The sequence below is a fragment of the Pteropus alecto genome, unplaced genomic scaffold (assembly GCF_000325575.1).
Source record: "Pteropus alecto unplaced genomic scaffold, ASM32557v1 scaffold52, whole genome shotgun sequence".
Classification (NCBI taxonomy): Eukaryota; Metazoa; Chordata; class Mammalia; order Chiroptera; family Pteropodidae; genus Pteropus; species Pteropus alecto.
The window spans coordinates 2,381,033-2,386,388 of NW_006433941.1; the positions used below are offsets into that span (position 1 = coordinate 2,381,033).

The 5,356-nt window shown below is 44.7% G+C and overlaps 1 protein-coding gene across 1 annotated transcript in view; it reads right to left on the reverse strand.

Annotated features, from left to right (window-relative positions):
* The window catches only part of PMP22 (peripheral myelin protein 22), a 31,989-nt gene extending 31,505 nt beyond the window's left edge, over positions 1 to 484 (reverse strand). The window contains exon 1 of the mRNA XM_025044399.1: positions 273 to 484. The gene's annotated coding sequence lies outside the window, so the exon portion shown is untranslated. The remainder of the gene's footprint in view (positions 1 to 272) is intronic.
* Between the last annotated feature and the right edge of the window lie 4,872 nt (positions 485 to 5,356).

The window sequence follows — 5,356 nt, forward strand, 5'->3', positions numbered from 1 at the left end:
GAGTATCTAGACCTCCTTATCTCTTTAAATCTCAATGTACTGGGCTTTCTAGATGCTTTCAGACAGTCCTTCTCACCACCCCAGCCAGAGTTTATATCCAGCTCTTAACCAATGATTTAAAAATTATCTGACTCTCCAGTCGATTCCAACACAAATGCACTGTCTCCACTGCAGTCCTTTCCATTTGCAGTTTGCATGGGGTAGGAATTGGGCAACACTCTGTAAAACATAAGCACACATCACCCAGAGGCACATTTTGCAATAAAACTCACCGAGCCAACAGTGTAACCCCTTCCTCCACGCGACTTTCTTTGCAAGGGATGCAAAGGCAAGGCCCTCCCCACAGGGCAGCAGAGAGGCCAGCAGCCAGCAGACCAAGCCCTGCTGCTTCCAGCCAGGCTCCCCAAGATGTTCTCTGGTGGTGTTCCCTGTCACTGAAAGCCAGACCAGGCATCTTTCCAGTTTATTCAGGGGCTGGTCCAATACTGGGATATGTCATGGTGGCCTGAGAGTGTCTTGGCCTCTACTATTTAAAGAGACAGCGCCCAGTTTTGTGTACTTTCCAGAACCCAGTGATCCCAAGAGGCCCTGTAGGACACAGAGAATCTGAATTCAACAAGGAGAGGAGCTTTGGGTATGCCCGAAACCTGCAATGCCAATGCTATTCTCACTGGAAGTACCAGCTTGTGTAATAGCAAAAAGTTCTCCTGGGTTCCCAGTGTCTTCCCCTCACCTCCCAGTGAACTCTGCAAACATGAAATATACTGTGTGAAGGATCTGTGCCCATAGTGTTATCTGTGTGCAGACAGGTTTTATTTTTAATCAATAACATCATTTTGAGCTCAAGTATTGCACAGATCATCTCTTATAGCATCACCCCAGGGAGCCAAATATCTCAAAGACACCCAATCGGGTCTGCTTTGCTCTAACCCCTGGTTGGAGAGGGCCTCTGCTACCTTCCCTGATTGTCTAGATCCCCCTCCACCTCATCACAGTGGTAGCATAGTAGAATGAAACTCAGAGAAGTGAGTTCTGTCTTCCGGCTCTGTCTTTCATGTGCCCTTAATTGAGTCATTATTAAATGTTGACCTTCATGAGATAATTCAAGTAAACCTCTAGTGGAAACATTCCAACCTGTCAGGCAGGATAGGCTGGAAGAACAATCAAAAAGTTGTGAAGAAGTAGACAAATGAAGGCATGGTATTCTTTAAGCTCTTTGCAGCTTATACCCCTTTGAGCTCTTAAAGAGTCCTCCATCTCTAGCAAGTTCTCCTGGGTAGAAACTCCAAGTCAAGGGGACTTAGTTTTATTGAATGTGTTTCCTCACATTCTGGCAATTTCCTCACCTCTTATGTCAGGGGTCCCCAGTCTGGAGTGCCCCATAGAGTCTGAGGAAGTGCCCTCGGCCAGATGCTTTATGTTTTGTTGGGCTCCACAGTTGGAGGGTGGGTAGTCCAAATGCCCTCTCCCCTCATCTTCCCTCAGCAGCATTTCCAGTCCCAATGAAATAAGTTAGCCTTTCTCCCTTTGGGTAAGTCATTTTTATTTTTCCCAGCAGTGGTTCTCAGCCCTAACTGCTTATTAGAATCACCTGAGAACTTTGTGTTTCAAGCAGCTGCTATGATGGTCTGAGATGGGGCTCAGGTGTGGGTAATCTTTAACGTTCTCCAGGACGGTCCAGTGTCCTGCCAGATTGTCATATGCTATCAGATAGTTCCTGGTTTCCTTTCCTTCCAGCTGCCTTCTTCTGTAGAGCCCAAATCGAGGCAAGGCCCAGTATGGGCTGCAGTGTTCTACAAGTTATGGTTCACGGTCTTGCCAGGCAAAACAAGTGTGTGTATATTTGTGGGAGGGGGGAGGGGAAGCGGGGTGTGAGAGAGAGAGAAAGAGAGAGAGAGAGACACGAACTGAGAGAGGGAGGGAGGGAGAGAGAGAGAGAAGGAAAGGGGTGGGGAGAGAGGAAGGAGCCTCCCTCAATCCTCTCATGACATAGAGGGGGACCTGTGAGTATGGTTTTTGGGCCTCCCTAGACAGTCCCCTTCCTGGATGACCCCCATGATCAGACTCTGAGGGCTGCTGCCCCTCAGGCCAAGACTAAGCTTGGAGACATCTGAGAAGATCATTTCTGCTCAGAGGAAAAAGGGTGGGGTGGGGTTGGGGGCATGGATTTTGCTTCTGACCGGATAGGGCCAATCTGATCAGCTATTTATTCTTCCATGAGCTCCATGTTCTAGAACCTGTCTCCTGCTGTCTCCCGGCCCCTTGTGTCCCCTTTAAACCCCCCCCCCCTCCTGCTGGCTTCGGCTATGACCTGTTTGACATGCTCCTTGAGGCTTCAAGGCACCAGAGCTGGTCACTGCTGCACTCAGCTATCTCCATCCACTAGGTCCCAATACCTTGTCTCCACCTACCAAGGCCAGGCTCTCGGCTTCCTCACAGTCTCCTGAGGAAATGCCTTCCTGGTGCTCTCTTGCCCCCTTCTAGCGGCCCTCTCTCAGCAAAATGGGACTCTAACTTCAGACATCCATGCTGAGCAATGTGTTTGTCCTCAAGATCATGGAGAATATCCCACTAGGCTGCTCGCCATAAAAATGAATAGAACATTCACCACATCACACACTACTGTTATTATTTATTATTTATTATTATTATCATTTTCTCCATCTTATAGATAGGAAAAATGAGAATTAGGCAAACTTCCTGAGTAAACCCAGTTAAATCACATTAGACTGGCTAATTCCCACACCTGAGCTTTTCCGCTGCACTATGCTGCATCAGCTCATTAGCAACAAATCATACGTAAGTCATTGATAAAAATATTGATAACGATAATAGCTCATAGTTACTTGGTACTTACTATGTGCTAGTCACCATTCTGAACATTTTGTATGAATCAAATCTTTTAATTCTTGCAATAACTTTATGAAATAGGCACCCCTGTCACCCTCTTTTATTGGAGGGGGAAACTGAGGCACAAAAAGACATTGAGTGACTTTCTTAAGACACCCCACAAAGGAATGACAGAGACCAGATTCAAACCAGGCTTCTGGCTGCAGAGCCAGAACTCCACTCCCCGTGCTGTTTTGCATCCTACCGTGCTCCTGATTGTGTCTGGTAGTCATAGCACATCCATATCTTTTTCATGCTGCCTCCGTAGACACTACATAATCTAATTTCCTTTTTTCACCAAGTATACTGACACATTATGCCTATTTACAGACTAACGTTTCTTTTTCTATTAATAAACCAAGAAAATGTCCTGAAACCTCCACTGATTGTACCTGTCCTTTTGAGTCCCTCTTTTAACCATCCTGCCTATCTTGCCTGATGAGTCCTCTCTGTCACTTGCTCGTGCAGCGCCAGTGCCGGGTGAATCCTGTACAGAGCTGACAGTTTCATTTTGTAAGGCTGTCACTGGGGAGTGGAATCTAAGCAGACTGAAAGGTAGCTCTTTTTTCTGCACTTAGGAAATGCTATTTCATGTAGTGTCTTAGTCAACAGGCAATCATCATGACCATTTTCTATGTGAAGAAACTGAGGCTTTAAGAATTTACAATGTTTCCTCTGGAGACCAGCAAGTGCCAGGATTGGAACTTATAGTCAGTTTCTCTGATTTCCGAACCTATGCTTTTTCCATTATACGGACTCCCCACACAGAAAACAGGTGAATCTTAATTGGGCATTTGTCCAGTCAATGCGGTTGTCATTGTAACATTTGTCTCACCAGGTGTTTGGTCAGTATCTGGGGAGTATTTACACAACAAATGAAGCCTTTCCTGTTTCATTGCAGCCAGCAGCCTATCTGGTTGTTCTTGGCAAGGCTGGGACACAGCTGGTCTAAAGGGTCCTCAAAAGTCAAGTTATCGCTTTTACTAGTCTCATGTAGACTCTACTGACCTCAGGTGAAAGCAGCTGATTATTAAAAGAGCAAGCAAATGGGGAAAAGATGAAGAGGAAAGAAGGGAGGGAAGGAAGAAGGGAGGGAGAAAGGAGGAAACGAAAGGAACTAGTTTGACTTCCGAGAGTAGACCCCTCTGTAGACATATTTGAAATTATGTCATTTCCACATCTCTAGAGGTGTTCTCAGTGAATAACACAAGCAGGTAGAGAGCCTCTAAAGGCACACAAACTCAAGCTGGCATAGAGCTGTTCCCTAAATTACATAAATTTACAAGTTCATTTTGGGATAAATTGCATCTTTTGCTCCTTCACCTGTGGGAGAAAACAAGCACAGAATGATTACGATGTGCCATTGGAACAAAACAAAGTACAAAGACTTCTTTGTTCCCAAATGCACTGTTGCTTAGGAAAGCCAGATTCCATAGATGCGAGTGGAGGGGGAGAAAGCAAACCTTTCTCTGACATCTCATGAGCTAGCAGAGAAAGGATTCAGGAGCAATTTAAGCAAGAGAGGGTCCAAAACTGATTTGTACTTGGGATTGAAAACTCTGAAACTCTTCTAAGACTATTACTCCTAAAGGACATTTTTCTGCTCCAGCTGGGGAAAGGATCACGTAGGTGTGGAAAATGAGCCATCTGGCCACAAGCAATGGATGGAATAAGAGAGGAATCGATGGATTTTTCTAGGCCCTGCGGGCCAGGCATAATGATGCCAAGGAAGGCAGCCCCGACCCGATGTCATTGGTTGTCTTCATTGGGGAAGGAGGACAGGAAAGGTAACTGTTTGATTCAGGTAAACAAGGCCATGCCAAGCCATTGCACATTAATCTCCCCCCGAAAACAAACAAACAAACAAACAAATAAATAAAAGGAGGTGCACATGAACCATTCCCGAAGGGAATCTGGGTGAACAATTCCCAAAGTGCACCATTGTCCCCATGATCCCTCATTCTGTGTGCACCTTTAAGTGGAGAAGCAGTGGTTGCATTTAAAATGAACTTGAAGCAGATGTTTTCTTCATCTCTGAGTCCACTTAACAAGTTTGAAACCTCAGCTAAAGCCAGGGAAGTTCACAAACAAAGGTCACATCCTTTTGAGAGGTTCAAGGCAATACTGGGCAAAGTATCAACTACTTTTACTCTTCATTATTAATGACTAGAACATAGCCAATCCACAGGATTTCAGTGGTAATTCTGGGGCTCCCAGCACAATTACCTTAGAATTTTGACTCAGAATGATAATTTTAGAAATGTATCTTAAAATAGTCATGGATATGCAAAAATATAGCAAAAAAAGATACTTATTGCAGTACTTTTTTATGATGAAGGGAAATGTGAACATCCTAAATCTCAAATAATAGGAGAATAATTGGGCAAATTTTGGTACAGTGATGAGATGAAATGTGTAGATATTAAAAACAATGTTGAGAAGATTATTTAGTGAAGTGAGGAAGTCA